Source organism: Petromyzon marinus, unplaced genomic scaffold (genome assembly GCF_048934315.1).
Source record: "Petromyzon marinus isolate PM22_M1 ecotype Great Lakes invasive population unplaced genomic scaffold, UKy_Petmar_22M1.pri1.0 PM_G_Scaffold_14, whole genome shotgun sequence".
NCBI lineage: Eukaryota > Metazoa > Chordata > Hyperoartia > Petromyzontiformes > Petromyzontidae > Petromyzon > Petromyzon marinus.
Window position 1 is genome coordinate 3,819,781 of NW_027422695.1, and position 15,539 is coordinate 3,835,319.

Genomic DNA, 15,539 nt, shown 5'->3' on the forward strand with positions numbered 1-15,539 from the left:
CTGTGTTAACTTCCTGTTTCCATTCTTATAAAGAGTTCCAGAGGAAAAGAAAAGTAAACTACTGTTATGATATAACCTCCGTGTTCAACAGAGTTAATAGACTTTACTGCAAACACAAACTGTACACTGTCACTGGGCAAACAGGCGGTGGCGTGTCTAGAATCATGCCTGGCCACCTTCATCTGCTGAGCATTAATGCTTCCTCACTCCACCAAGTAATTAATTGAGGATCAACGAACATATCCGAGGCTAACTGGAGTTTGCGTGTCTCTCTCCGTGGTGAGATGTTAACTACCTCACCTGGTATACAGGAGGTCGTGGGTTCGATCCCGACCCTGACGCCTGCTGTATATTTGGAGTTTGTGTGTCACTCCGTTTAGCGTCTTTGACCGATAGACATTGACACACGTATTCTTGTTTCTTTCGGTAAAGTTACGTAGACAGAAAATAACAATAACAGATAATACAATTACATTAAATACAGACCACTTGTGTTGCGATCAAAACGACGTGAGTTTTTTTGCTTTATTTACATTTTTTTTGTTATTTTCATTTAATTTTCTATCTACGTGACTTTACCGAAAGAACCAAGAATATTAATTCCTGCAGTCACCAAAGTTTTAAGTCAAAACATTCACACACGTTGACAAAGCCTCACCTTGTGTTGTTGTGGGCAGGTCGCTTCTGATAACAAGAGCGGTATAGCAGCTCAAGCGGGCTTGGCCTGGTGAAAAAGAAAATAAAAACTGCGTGAATATTTATAATAAAACAAAGTTACAAAGTGGCGAGCCGGGTGAAGACAAATTAAACTTAAGCGAGATAATTAAAGTGAATGCAATCAGGCGAGGGCAGGAGGCAAGGCCCCGCATGGCTAGGCCCCGCGTTGTAAAGTTCCAACCTGGACATCGATTCCCATGCTCGCTGCTACTCAACTGACATCCCTACGAGAGAGAGAGGCTCTACCTTGGTAAACAACAACAACAACCACCACCACAACAACCACCACCACAACAACCACAATCGCAATGAGAATTTATCACCTCGGGTTTCAGTGCAGGAAGCGATAACTTCCTGTTACCTCGTGACGCCACGCGGCAGCAGGTGACATGACGTCACTTCCGGAGTACGAGACACGCTCCTAAATTAGAGAATGAATAAATTATGCTAATGTCGACATCCGTTAACGTCGTGAGTGCTGAACCCGTCGCAATAAACTCGCGACGGCTTTAACGGACACATTATGTTAATGAGCCGCCATTCACTGGGCGTAGCTTTGCCCAAATAAGGATTGGCACTGGAACGATATCGGCAGTGACCCAAGCGGAGGTGACGTCACGCTCAAGAGCGCGGTGGACGGGGAGGGGTGAATACCTTGGTGACATGACGTCACTAGCGAGGTACACCTCCCCCTGGCGTTTCACGCCAATGAAGTAATGCTGAGAGGTGACGTCACAGAGCGCGATTGGCGTTTAAGTTGATTTAGATTCATTTTCCATTGCTCCCTCCCTTGGGTGTGTGGGCTCAGCTACAACAACAAAGTGGACATTGTTGTGTATACACTGTGTGTGTGTACACTGTGTGTTTGTGTACACTGTGTGTGTGTACACTGTGTGTGTGTACACTGTGTGTGTGTGTGTACACTGTGTGTGTGTACACCGTGTGTGTGTACAGTGTGTGTGTGTACACTGTGTGTGTGTACACTGTGTGTATACACTGTGTGTGTGTACACTGTGTGTCCACTCTGTGTGTATACACTGTGTGTGTGTACAATGTGTGTGTGTACACTGTGTGTGTGTACACAATGTGTGGGTGTACACTGTGTGTGTATACACTGTGTGTGTTTGCACTGTGTGTGTGTACACTGTGTGTATGCACTGCGTGTGTGTACACTGTGTTTACACTTTGTGTGTGTACACTGTGTGTGTGTGTGTACACTGTATGTGTTTACACTGTGTGTGTACACAATGTGTGTGTTTACACTGTGTGTACACTGTGTGTGTGTGTGTACACTGTGTGTGTACATTGTGTTTACAGTATGTGTGTGTACACTGTGTATGCACTGTGTGTGTGTACACTGTGTATGCACTGTGTGTGTGTGTACACTGTGTGTTTACACTCTGTGTGTGCACTGTTTACACTCTGTGTGTACACTGTGTGTGTGCACTGTTTACACTGTGTGTGTGTGTGTACACTGTGTGTATGCACTGTGTGTGTGTGTACACTGTGTGTGTACACTGTGTGTGTTTACACTCTGTGTGTGTACATTGTGTGTGTATATACACTGTGTGTGTGTGTGTGTGTACACTGTGTGTGTGTGTGTACACTGTGTGTGTGGACAGTGTGTGTGTACACTGTGTGTACACTGTATGTGTGTGTGTACACTGTGTGTGTGTACACTGTGTGTCCACTCTGTGTGTATACACTGTGTGTGTGTACAATGTGTGTGTGTACACTGTGTGTGTGTGTACACAATGTGTGGGTGTACACTGTGTGTGTGTACACTGTGTGTGTTTGCACTGTGTGTGTGTGTACACTGTGTGTATGCACTGTGTGTGTGTACACTGTGTGTACACTCTGTGTGTGTACACTGTGTGTATGCACTGTGTTTACACTGTGTGTGTACACTGTGTGTGTACACTGTGTGTATGCACTGTGTTTACACTGTGTGTGTTCATCTTTTTTGGTTCTTTCGGTAAAGTCACGTAGAATGAGAATAAAATAATAAATTAATAAAATAACACAATTAAATTCTCACGACATGTGTGTTTACACTCTGTATGTGTACACTGTGTGTGTACACTGTGTGTTTACACTCTGTATGTGTACACTGTCTGTGTGTACACATACAGACACAGGCCACCACTTGGCAGTCCCGGGGAGTCCTCCACCCCCCCCCACCACCCTCCACCACTACCCCCACCACCACCCCCACCACCCTTCACCACCACCCTCCATCACCCTGGTGGTGGTGGTTGTTGTTGTTGTTGTTGTGATGTTCTGACACCAGTCAGATCAACACCTTCACAGCCACTGCTGCTGCTGCTGTTTGTTTATAGGCAGAAGGTGTTCACGCCACGTCCCTTTCTCTGTGTGTGTACACTCTGTGTGTGTGTACACTGAGTGTGTGTAGGTGTTCAAGCCACGTCCCTTTCTGTGTGTGTACACTCTGTGTGTGTGTACACTGAGTGTGTGTAGGTGTTCACGCCACGTCCCTTTCTCTGTGTGTGTACACTCTGTGTGTACACTGAGTGTGTGTAGGTGTTCACGCCACGTCCCTTTCTCTGTCACCATTTTAATTCTGGGCCAAAGAGGTCCCGCAAACATAAACATTTTCTGTTTAAAATGTAACACGACCATAACAAACAATGAATTATATTCTTGGTTCTTTCGGTAAAGTCACGTTGAAAGGAAACAATAAAAAATATATAAAACAATAAAACTCTCACGACGTTTCGACTGTAACACAAGCAGTCATCATCAGGTGTGAAAACCAACGGCAAGAAACATTTGAAAGAAGTGGCGGTTTGTATCTATTTATTTATAAACGTTAGCACCATGGAGAGCGATTTGGCAGTCATTCAGAAAGACGAGTCCATCTATGTACTGAAAAGAGGAGGGGGGAGACGAAAAATTAATGTATGCTGTCTGAAAGCCACCGTAAGCGTGAACAATCAAAAGACCCGAAATGGTTTATCAATACCTTCCAATGATTGCTAAGCCAGAATTCCTTCCTCTCGGTTGAAATTGTCTCTGTGCTTGTATATGTGGAGAGCCTCATGAACGAATCTCTCATGGTAGCCAGATGGATTGCAAAGAACCTCCGTCTTGGAGAAGTCAATGTCATGTGAGCCTACTGAATTGTAACAGTGATCTGCCACGGCCGAGGTGTTGGTCCTACCGTGTTTAAGGTCTGCTTTGTGTTCACGAATGCGGTCCGAGACATGGCGTTTGGTTTCTCCAATGTAACTACTACCACAGAGGCAACTTAGTTTGTAGACACCAGGGTACTGTATGTCTGGAATCACATCTTTTACAGACGGAACCAGATCACGGATTTTATGTAATGTGTTGAAACGGACCTGGATCTTGTGTTTATTCAAGATTTTGGAGATCTTTTTTGTGATCCCCGCAATGTAGGGCAAAGTGATGGTTTTGAAAGCCTCAAGAGGGTCCTTCTTCATGGTTTGAGTGATAGCTTTGTGGATTGTAGTCGGAGTAACCATTAGCCTTAAGAGCGTGGTGTACGTGCTTGAGTTCACTGCCTATGTGTTCCTGGTCAGATATGCATTGGGCTCTATGGTGCAGAGTCTTGATGAGGGAATTCTTCTGGGATGGATGGTGGTGGGAATCCGGTTTCAGGTAAGCATCCGTATGGGTAGCTTTCCCGTAGACAGAGTGGCTCATTGAACCATCAATTTTTTTTACCAATTCCACTTTACAGTAAAATTGTAGACACGGCACAATATATATTTCTGAATCTTTATTTTTACCAACATTTAAAAAAATATTCTCCGTTAAGGCAAAATTCTGAAATATTGGATTTTTGACAAAGCCTTGTGAATTCACCTTGTATCTGAACAAGTTCAATTTGTGCAAATATTTTTTTTCAAACGTATAAATAACAAAGACATTGCTTACAAATATCAGCTCTATGTTTTCAAGTCAATACAGTTTGGGTAGTGAATAAATTATAGTCTAAATAAGCTACACATGATGAATTGTAGGCAATTATAGTTATAATCAAAGACATTTTTAAACAATCACGTGGTCCCTGTAGTCGCCGTTAGAGACAATCTGCTTGAAAACAGTTTATCAAGATATATGAATACATTGATTCGAATAAGCAGAGTTGATTTCCTATTCATGGCATGCCAGTTATGTGTCAGTTTTCGATATCAACATCACCTTATAAAAGAATAACATTTAAAATACGCACAGACAAGTATTCATTCGTAATTATTGACAGGCATATTAACAAAATGTAATTACTGCAGTGAAATATACTGCATCAGGTTACATCGTATTAAGAAGAAGCTATTTTTAAAATACGCACCGCCTGCTTAACAGTGTATGTACAACAAATTATTGTAGTGTCATTCAAAACGAGTAGGCCGTTGCATGCTGGCGTCTGGGTCAAAACGTAGAAAATTCTAAACATTAGCTACAAATATCGCAACACAAGCAATCGTCATCAGGTGGGACAATCGCAGCAGCAAGAAGACAAAACTGCTGAAGAAGGCGCCTACTTCAGCGTCTTCTTCTTGCTGTGGTTGCCCCACCTGATGACGAGTGCTTGTGTTGTGATCTAAACGCCGTGGTCTGTTATGTTTCTACCCACGTGATGACTTTACCGAAATAACTAGACAGTGTGGATTCCTGCAATCACAAAAGCGTCGAATCAAGATTGCCTACAAACTACACAACCGAGATGACGCATCAATCATCGCCCCCTACTGACAGGCTCTTTTCCACATGCAGGCCGGTGCAGGGCCACCACCTTGTGCCACACAGGGGCAGCTGCTACTTGGGGATGCTCTTCGAGCGTCTCAGACGAGATAGACATGAAACTCCGAGTTGCCGAGGCGATTAAGCGAGCAAAGCGTAAAAGCAATTATCATGAGAACATCGTGAATGCTTGGGAGCTTATTAGCTCTCGTTCATGGTGAGAGATTAACCCAACCCACAGGTCCACAAAGACTGGCCGCTCTTACTCTGCAGGATGAACCTAAGAAATTAGTCTTCAACTTCACATTCTTGTCATTAAAGGCCTGTGACAAAGGTGCATCTATTGGAGCGACATCGTCTCTGGCTTACACATCTACCGGGTCTCCACTTGACTTTGGATTGTCTAGGAAGTCCACCCACACCTCCACTTCACACAAACTGCTGGGAGTTGCCTCGCTCTGCCTCATAGTCAGAATTCTCCTCCTGCTTCACGTTGCCTCCGTCGATGTGAAGATCCCATTTTTGAGTTGAATATTCATCTTCACATTTCACCTTCACTTCTTCGCTATTCACCATCACTTCTTCACATTTCACTATCACTTCGCTCTTCACCATCACTTCTTCCCTCTTCACCATCACCTCTTCATATTTCACCCTGATACCTTTAAAAGTGTCCAAGCTGGGATTTTCTTCCGGTTCCTGTTTCATGAGGGATGGGCTCATGGTGGCACTTTGACTTTCACAAGCCGATTTCAGACTCCACTCCTTGTGGATCTTCTGATGCTTGTGTTCTCTGGTGTACTTGAAGATTTGATGAATTTGCAAACAACTGCCTGCACAGAGTACACTTGAAAGGTTTCTCTCCCGTGTGTTCTCTGGTGTACTACAAGAGCAGATGAATGTGCAAACGCCTTCCAACACACACTGCACTTGAAGGGTTTCTCTCCCGTGTGTGTTCTCTGGTGTACTTTAAGATGTGGCAACTGTGCAAACGCCATCCCGCACAGAATGCACCTGAAGGGTTTCTCTCCCGTGTGTTCTCCGGTGTCTTTGAAGATGTGACACATGCACAAACGCCATCCTGCACAGAATGCACCTGAAGGGTTTCTCTCCTGTGTGTGTTCTCTGGTGTACTTGAAGATGTGGGGACTGTGCAAATGCCTCCCCACACACTGCACTTGAAGGGTTTCTCTCCCGTGTGTGTTCTCTGGTGTTTTTTAAGAGCAGATGACCGTGAAAATGCCTTCCCACAAACACTGCACTTGAAGGGTTTCTCTCCCGTGTGTGTTCTCTGGTGTCTTTTAAGATTAGATGAATCTGGAAATGCCTTCCCACACACACTGCACTTGAAGAGTTTCTCTCCCGTGTGTTCTCTGGTGTGTTTTAAGAGCAAATGAACCTGAAAATGTCTTCCGACACACACTGCACTTGAAGGGTTTCTCTCCCGTGTGTGTTCTCTGGTGTTTTTTAAGAGTAGATGAATCTGAAAATGTCTTCCCACACACAGTGCATTTGAAGGGTTTCTCTCCCGTGTGTGTTCTGTGGTGTTTTTTAAGAGCAAATGACTGTGAAAATGCCTTTCCACACACACTGCACTTGAAGGGTTTCTCTCCGGTGTGTGTTCTCTGGTGTGTTTTAAGAGCAAATGAATCTGAAAATGTCTTCCCACACACACTGCACTTGAAGGGTTTCTCTCCCGTGTGTGTTCTCTGGTGTCTTTGAAGATGAGATGAATCTGAAAATGCCTTCCCACACACACTGCACTTGAAGGGTTTCTCTCCCGTGTGTGTTCTCTGGTGTGTTTTAAGAGCAAATGAATCTGAAAACGCCTTCCTACACACACTGCACTTGAAGGGTTTCTCTCCCGTGTGTGTTCTCTGGTGCTGTGTCAAATTTCCAGTCCGATCCGTGCTGTATGCACGCCGGTCGCATTGTTGACTTGTCGTACCGAGCTGCTGTGCTGAGGGCCTTTGCTCCATCAGACCAGCCTCAGCTGCAGACAGAAAATAAGAATATCCACACCATCTACACGTCAGTATCGAGCCATGGAGGAATTAATATATACAGTCACACGTGACTTACACGTCTATATTCATTCATATATTCATGAATAGCTGTACTACCCGGCTTCGCCCGGGACTTGGATCCACCACGTCCGGCCGCCTTTGTCTCCCCAGTGGCGATGTTCACACCACCACAACAGTTACTCGTTTAAGGCTGAGTCGACCTAGGGGAGGCCCAGAAGCGGTTCAAATAATCATCACCGGTGGTGGCCGTGAACGGGAATCAAACTCGGGTTGCCGGGTTCGTAGCGTAGCGCTAACCGCTACACTACAATGTGTTACTCTTCCACACACACAGACACACACACAGACAACGCTAACCGGTACACTTCAATGCGTGACGCTTCCACGTGCGAGGGTCACGTGACAGATTTGACGTCACAGCTCACTTGCCGTGGAAAAATCTATACATTATTGAGCTCCCCTCTACCCCCCAAAAAGAACCTAAAAGTGTATTTGTATAATGTTTGCACGGTGTACAGTCTGGAAAGTACCCACATGGCAAATTTCCAGTTTGTTGCATGTCAGGAAGTACGCTAAACATTTTGAACAGACAACACACACAATCACAACTTTGCCTTTATATATTTGGAGATGCAGTGAAAAACTTTCCCAAAATTCATCACGCGGTTTCAGTTTTTTTATTTTCAGTTTGATTTATTTTGCTTAGAGTCCCGTGAGCCATTCGGCTCTTGAATCGGGTGAAACCACAACAAGCAACAAAACAAAAACACGACCAAGAAAAACATCTTACAGTGAATATGTGTGACTGTGCAAACAGCACTGTCATGGCACGCAATGAGAGGGCAAATGTCATAAATATTCCTGTAAGCCCTCGCATCTTCAACATTAATGTTGCCATAGAAACGTTGTGGGGTTTTAGGCTTCATTGTAAAAAAGAAAAATTATTATCTGTTATTTTAATTTAATTTTCTATCTACGTGACTTTACCGAAAGAACCAAGAATATTAATTCCTGCAGTCACCAAAGTTTTAAGTCAAAACATTCACACACGTTGACAAAGCCTCACCTTGTGTTGTTGTGGGCAGGTCGCTTCTGATAACAAGAGCGGTATAGCAGCTCAAGCGGGCTTGGCCTGCTAACAAAAGAAAATAAAAACTGCGTGAATATTTACAATAAAACAAATTTACAAAGTGGCAGCGTCAGCTGCAGACAGAAAAAAATAATATACACACCATCTACACGTCAGTATTGAGGCACAGAGGAATGCATATATAGTCACACGTGACTTACACGTCTATACTAATTAATATATTCATGATGCAATGAAAAGTTTCTCAAATTCATCAGATTTGATGAACGTGCAAACGCCTTCCCGCACAGAGTGCACCTGAAGGGTTTCTCTCCACGGGCTGTTATGGCACACAATGAGAGGGGAAATGTCATTAATATGCCTGGAAGCCTTCATATCTTCAAGATGAATGGTAACCCAAATCTCTAAGCACACAATTTCGGCTGACTACAAAAGGAATATTTATGAAAGCTAAATTCAGCTGACATAGCAAAGGGTGTTGAAAACAATACTATTTCTGTTATGCAGAAATGCATTAATTAACGTTCAATCGCAACTCAGGTGTGAATCCAGGCTATGTCCTTGAATGCTGGGGATGAACAGTTCCGACTTCAGCTGCATGTGTGTGCTGTGTTCACCTCCTGTTTCCATTCTTACAAAGAGTTCCAGAGGAAAACTAAAAGAAACTATTGTTTTATATATCCTCATGTTCAACAGAGTTAATAGACTTTACTGCAAACACAAACTTGACACTGTCACACACTGCCATGAGTAAACAGGTGGTGGTGTGACCAGAACCATGCCTGGCCACCTTCATCTGCTCAGCATTAATTCTTCCTCACTCCACCAAGTAATGAATCGAGGATCATCAACATAGCCGAGGCTATCCGTGTCTCTGTCTCTCTCTCTCCCCGTGAAGGTGTTCCCCTCCACACATTCAGAGTCAACAGCGGCACGCGCTTAGCGTCTTTGACCGATAGATACATTGACACACGTATTGTTGGTTCTTTCAGTAAAGTCACATAGATAGAAAATAAAAATAACAGATTAAATTTAATAAGATAAAGACCACTTGTGTTGCGATCGAAACGTCGTGGGTTTTTTGCTTCATTTTCCATTTTTTTATTTTTCATTAAATTTATTATCTTTTATTTTATTTTCTATCTACGTGACTTTACCGAAAGAACCAAGAACATTAATTCCTGCAGTCGCCAAAGTTTTAAGTCAAAACATTCACACACGTTGACAAAGCCTCACCTTGTGTTGTTGTGGGCAGGTCGCTTCTGATAACAAGAGCGGTATAGCAGCTCAAGCGGGCTTGGCCTGCAAACAAAAGAACGAAAATAAAAACTGCGTGAATATTCACGATAAAACAAAGTTACAAAGTGGCGAGCCGGGTGAAGACAAATTAAACTTAAGCGAGATAATTAAAGTGAATGCAATCAGGCGAGGGCAGGAGGCAAGGCCCCGCGTGGCTAGGCCCCGCGTTGTAAAGTTCCAACCTGGACATCGATTCCCATGCTCGCTGCTACTCAACTGACATCCCTACGAGAGAGAGAGAGGCTCTACCTTGGTAAACAACCACAACCACAATCGCAATGAGAATTTCTCACCTCGGGACGTCGCGCGGTAGCAGGTGACGTGACGTCACTTCCTGGGAACGAGACACGCTCCTCCCACAATGAGCTGCTCCGTAACTAATTAAATTAGAGAATGAATAAATTATGTTAATGTTGCCGTCCGTTATGTCGTGAGTGCTGAACCCGTCGCAATAAACTCGCGACGGCTTTAACGAACACATTATGTTAATGAGCCGCCAGTCACTGGGCGTAGCTTTGCCCAAATAAGGATTGGCACTGGAACGATATTGGCAGTGACCCAAGCGGAGGTGACCTCATGTTCAAGAGCGCGGGGGAGGGGTGAATACCTTGATGACATGACGTCACTAGCGAGGTACACCTCCCCTTGGCGTTTCACGCCAATGAGGTAAAGCTGAGTGGTGACGTCACAGCGGGATTGGAGTTTAAGTTGATTTAGATTCATTTTCATTGCTCCCTCCCTTGGGTGCGTGGGCTCAGCTACAACAACAACGTGGACATTATTGTGTATACACTGTGTGTGTGTACACTGTGCATGTATACTGTGTGTGTGTACACTGTGTATGTGTGTACACTGTGTGTGTGTACACTGTGTGTGTGTACACTGTGTGTACATTGTGTGTGTACACTGTGTGTGTACACTGTGTGTATACACTATGTGTGTGTACACTGTGCATGTATACTGTGTGTGTGTTCACTGTGTGTGTGTACACTGTGTGTATACACTGTGTGTGTGTACACTGTGTGTATACTGTGTGTTTACACACTGTGTGTGTACACTGTGTGTGTATATACACTGTGTGTATACACTGTATGTGTGTGTGTGTACACTGTGTATGTGTGTACACTGTCTGTGTGTACACTGTGTGTACATTGTGTGTGTGTACACTGTGTGTGTGTACACTGTGTGTATACACTATGTGTATACACACTGTGTGTACACTGTGTGTGTGTACACTGTGTGTATACAATATGTGTATACACACTGTGTGTACACTGTGTGTGTGTACACTGTGTGAGTACACTGTGTGTATGTGTACACTGTGTGTGTGTACACTGTGCGTGTAGACTGTGTGTGTGTGTTCACTATGTGTGTATGTACACTGTGTGTATACACTGTGTGTGTGTACACTGTGTGTGTGTACACCGTGTGTGTACACAATGTGTGTACACTGTGTGTAACAGTGATCATAGGGACTGTGACCGAATTTTTAACAATAAACTACATAAATTATAACACCAAAATCTAGAGCCATATTTTAGGCCACTGTCCATAGACAGTGTTGAGTCTATGGACAGTGTTGAGTCCATGGGCAGTGTTGAGTCTATGGTGCAGTTCTGAGTCTATGGTGCAGTCTTGAGTCTATGGGCAGTGTTGAGTCTATGGTGCAGTGTTGAGTCTATGGGCAGTGCTGAGTCTATGGGCAGTGTTGAGTCTATGGGCAGTGCTGAGTCTATGGGCAGTGTTGAGTCTATGGGCAGTGCTGAGTCTATGGGCAGTGTTTATCAGTTCTACAGAATCTGAGCCTCGCTCGCACTGCGTGTTCGCCTATCCGCACTACGATTTATAAAAGCGCCCTGCTAAGGCCTCACGTGATAACAGCCCCACCGAGTCGCCTGCCTGTGATTCGAGGCACGGAACGTCGAATCTCCTCCTCCACCACGACCACACGAGGACATTGTTTTGTTTATAACCTCACCACGAAGGAGGATATAGCTTAAGACCCCCTCCCCAGACACCTACGCAGCGTTGCGCTGGTGAGTGCCGCGTTGAGGCCTATTCCGGGAGTGTCACCGGTCTCGGCTAGATTGCCCAGCCGGCCGAGGCGGCACTTTGGCCGGCTACAGATGCCGCTGTCATGCGATGGTCTCCATAGAGACCTGGAAGATGGTCTCTAGGTTATGTTGTGGGTTAGCAAGCTTCCAAAGGATGCGTGAAGGCTGCCGCTAGGCCTTTGTAACGAATCTTTGCTGCGTGTTTTAAACTTGAATTATTTGCAATGCACGCGTGTCAATGTGCTCTAGAGGAGTTGTAGAACCCTAGCTGCCACTGCTATTCAGTGGCCTAAATTATGGCTCTAGATTTTGGTGTTATAATTTATTTATGTAGTTTATTGTTAAAAATTCGGTCACACTCCCTATGATCACTGTTACATTGCATTTATGGCTTTTATTTTGGTGATTTCGAAAAAAATTGTTTTGGCCATGTTTTTGTTTATTGTAGTATGGAGTTAGACTGATGGCTTTAATCTTAGTTGTCTTGTGGTTGTTGTTGTTATTTGACTTGCATCCCACTGGGATTTTTGCACACAGCGTTGGTGTACGGTGCTATTTCAGGAATATTTTGATATTTTTTTCCTGTATTTTCTGTTTGCACAGTCACGTAATCACTTTAAGATGTTTTCTTGTTCATGTTTTTTGTTTGTTGCGGTTGCACCCGATTCAAGAGCCGAATGGCTCACAGGGCTATACCAAATAAATGAACTATGAACTATGCGTCGCTCAAAGACTTCACTCGAGCGCGTCGTGTTCAAGCTCGCTTTGTCTACCTTAGGAGCTTACAAAGTTCCGCCCAATAATTTACCGTGCGTCTGCCTCTTAGACCGAGTGAATCGATTGAACAAGTGCACATTCAGAAGCGTAAACTCTGCGAGTATCTCGTTTTAAATTTTGATTTAAAGCTTTCGTGACTGCAGTAATTCATATCCTTAGCTCTTTCGGTAAAGTCACGTTGAAGGGAAACAATAAAATAATAAAATGTATATAAAACAATAAAAATTCTCACGACGTTTCGACCTGATGACGACCGTTTGTGTTATGGTCGAAACGTCGTGATAATTTTTATTGTTTTATATATTTTATTATTTTATTGTTTCCCTTCAACGTGACTTTACCGAAAGAGCTAAGAATATCTCGTTTTATTCATAGTCCGTGTTTCCAAGGACAAAAAAAATTGCACATTCTCATTACCAATACATCGACCTGGCTGGCGGTCACACTTGCCAGGAGCCCCTTTCCCTGTCGGCTTGACATTTTTTTCAACTCAATTGTTTTTTTACACAGCTATTGGACAGACGTGCGGCAGTGTTGGTTTCTATCCTGGAAGGTGCTCTCACTTCAGGGACTGTTTCATTGATGGGAAAAAAAACCTGAGCTGGGGCTGTAATCAATGTTGTTTTATTGATCTAGTTTAAAACAATCAGCACGAACATTGGTGCCAAACTAACACGATGTGAGGCGCTAGATTTGAAGCTTTTGTGATGTGCAAGGATTCATACTCTTTGGCTTATTTTCGGTAAAGTCGTGGACGTAAAAAAAATAAAGTTAAACCTAAGTAAAAAAAAATAAAGTTAAACCTAAGGTAAACTTTAGCAGCCTTATAGTTTACAGCAGTATACTCCGCAAGGCAACCAGTTTGTCAGCTTAAATATTGCCTCCTGCCTCTGGTTCATGTGTGTAACGCTCTTCAACCTGCACACGGCCATCTCTCCGTCCCCCCTCAACCCCCTGCAGCATAACAGAAGGCGGCTTAACTTAGCCCCCCCCCCCCACGGCCCTTCTTATCTCTCCCCCCCCCCCTTAACCTGTATACAATCTCGGGTGTCTTAGAGTTCTCTTCACCTGATGCAGCAATTTTTACCATGACGGTTTCCACCTCAAGACGGAAGCTTGTGCTGCTGCCTCCGAAACGTCGTGATTTTAATTGAGTTGTTTTTCTATTTATTTATTTTATTGATATATTTTTACCTACGTGACTTTAGCGAACAAAAATCAAAGAGTCCGATGCAAGGAGGCGTTTCCCCCAACATTCGTTTTCTGCTGTGGCAAAAAATGCAGCCTCTGCGAAACGATGAGAACCTAAACATTTTGCTCAACGCAGGAGGAACGTGTCCATCAATGAAGGAGCCTTAGGCATGCATCCAATTGTCCCTTGTGAAGGAGGAGGTCTTTAACCCAGCATGGTTGTCACCTGGTGCACAGGAGGTCGTGGGGTTTGATACCGACTCTGACACTCCCTGCTCTATCTTTGGAGTTGACGTTTCTCTCGCCCCGCGGCCGCGTGGATTTTTCTCCCCGAGTCCTCCGGTTTTTTCCCCTCCACATTCCGAAACGCCACGCGTTTAGAGTATTTTGCCCTGAATGTCCACTTGATATCAGCCCACCATTTATGGGCCAAGGTCTCTTCTTAAAAAGAGCTATGTAGCACGGTGGTGTGCTTCACGTGGAAAGATTAAACATTGGTTACTTTTATTAGTATATATATTTTTTAAAGTGATTTGTTTTACTCTTCCTGTAACTCTACACTCACGCCGTGTTTTTGTTTTGTGTTTGTTGTCATGTTTCTGACCCAGTGCCCCAGCTGGACGTCTGTGAAATAAAGAGCTTCATAGCGCTTTGGATTCCTCCTCTTGCAGTCTAAATAAATATCATTCCCACTGCTCCTCCTACTCCCTCCCCTTCACCCCTCCTAGCCAAGTGAAGGAAGCCGCCAGGCCGACCATCTGCCACCCCCCCCCAATGGAGGCTTTCCCCACCACCACCCGTTTAGTGGCCTTGCTGGCCGTTGTGCTGGGCGACCGTCACAACCCCTTCGCCCTGCCCCTTGACCGTGAGTAGCAAACAGCGCCGCTACCCCACTTGAGACGATGCCCCCCCTCAACGCTACTCCCACTAAAGGCCATCGACTAAACTCGACTCTTTTGACTACACCAGGCAATGCCCACTGAGCTTCGTGGCTCTTTTTTTTTCAGAAGCGCCCCGGCTCCTGCAAATGATGGCTTCAACGAAGCACTTCGACGTTCAAGCGGGGCCGAGTACTCGAAACACTTGTGGGTATCTGTGTGAGTAGTGTGTGGGTCTCTGTGTGAGACCCACACACTACTCACACAGAGACCCACAGACTACTCACACAGAGACCCACACACTACTCACAGAGAGACCCACAGACTACTCACAGAGAGACCCACAGACTACTCACAGAGAGACCCACGCACTACTAACACAGAGACCCACAGACTACTGACACACAGAGACCCACACACTACGCACAGAGAGACCCACAGACTACTCACAGAGAGACCCACACACTACTCACACAGAGAGACCCACACACTACTCACAAAGAGACCCACACACTACTCACACAGAGACCCACAGACTACTCACACAGAAACCCACACACTACTAACAGAGAGACCCACACACTACTCACACAGATACCCACAGACTACTCACACAGAGACCCACACACTACTCACACAGAGACCCACAGACTACTCACACAGAGACCCACGGACTACTCACACAGAAACCCACACACTACTAACAGAGAGACCCACACACTACTCACATAGAGACCCACAGACTACTCACAGAGAGACCCACACACTACTCACAGAG

The 15,539-nt window shown here is 44.6% G+C and overlaps 1 long non-coding RNA gene across 1 annotated transcript; it reads left to right on the forward strand.

The window, feature by feature from the left end:
* Positions 1 to 11,699: 11,699 nt before the first annotated feature.
* Positions 11,700 to 14,974, forward strand: LOC142910278 (uncharacterized). The gene is made up of 3 exons (XR_012932814.1): positions 11,700 to 11,897; positions 14,612 to 14,748; positions 14,891 to 14,974. It is a non-coding gene; the product is annotated as an uncharacterized LOC142910278 (long non-coding RNA).
* The last annotated feature ends 565 nt before the right edge of the window (positions 14,975 to 15,539 follow it).